Below are 1,218 nucleotides of genomic sequence, written 5' to 3'. Positions count from 1 at the left end.
GCGCCCGGACCGCCTCTAGCGGACGCCACCGGCGCCGCGCATGCGCGATGGGGGTGTGGGCAAGACGCTCGCCGTCGCCCATAAACAAACCATTGAAATGCGATGTTATCGGCGTCTGTGTGAGTCCCCCTGCCCTTTTTCGCGTTCGAATTGTTGATTCTACGTCTTCCTGGCAATGCCTGACTACTTGAGCGGCCTCAGCGAAATTAACAAGGCTCGTTACACCGCAAAACTTAGCGTCAATAATGTGACATGCGGCGATTCATTCCGCGTGGACGCCGCAGAATGGACGCTAAAGCCTGATTCGCATGATGAGATTTCGCTCACAATTTTCAGTCGCAACGTCGCTCGGGCTGCAAAAGCGTGAACCGAAGCTGAGATGGTCTACGTCGATACTGAAAATCTAAAGCAGAATCGAACCATGCGAATCAGGCCTAGCAATTGTCGGTGATGGTCACTGGTAACAATGATCAACATCTCCTTGTATCTACTGTTTACATCGAGCCTGCTCACCAACCTTCAAATTTAGGTCTTTTGAGGCGTGCATTACTTCTTATTGCAAGTACCGGGCCAAGATTCTGTCTACGGGCCGGCGTCGTCTGGGAGAGCAGACGACAAGCAGACACGTCTGAAAGAGCAGACGACAGTTCGAACGATCAGGTGGCCGTTTGAACTTGAAGACGCACTGAACGTAGTCCGCAGGTAGTCCGCACAACTTGACGGTTTTCTGGCGTTCATGTTGGAACAAAGCAAATAAATCTGATGATCACAGCTATCCGTGAATTCAACCCAAAGTGCTTCCCACCCAAGCAATCGTTGTCCGACGGCGTCTGCTTTTCCCTTTTCACGGCACATATCCATATTCTCGGACGAACCGGGCACGTGAAAACTGACCTTCAAACCTTTCTCGACACTTTTGGTACGGCCCCAGTCGCAGCGTTTTGACGAGAAGGCAAGTTTTTGTCTCGTTCCTTTCAAAACAACGCAGGAATACACGCCTGGCATGGGGACCATAGAGTATGTGTATGTGTGGGGACTTCTGCCCACAGCCCCAGACCGGAAGTGCGACCGACGCGCCACCACCGCGCCGTGACGTAACAGAGATGAGAAAAGAATAAAACACAGAGGACAAGCACAAAACAACCAACTACCTAAAAAAAAAAAAAAAAAAAAAAAAAATTTGAGATTGCTATTGTTCGGATATATGGGGGAGAAACA

This window comes from Ixodes scapularis, unplaced genomic scaffold (genome assembly GCF_016920785.2).
Source record: "Ixodes scapularis isolate PalLabHiFi unplaced genomic scaffold, ASM1692078v2 PGA_scaffold10__122_contigs__length_95168666, whole genome shotgun sequence".
In the NCBI taxonomy this organism is placed as follows: Eukaryota; Metazoa; Arthropoda; class Arachnida; order Ixodida; family Ixodidae; genus Ixodes; species Ixodes scapularis.
Note: the sequence above shows the minus strand (reverse complement) of the source record.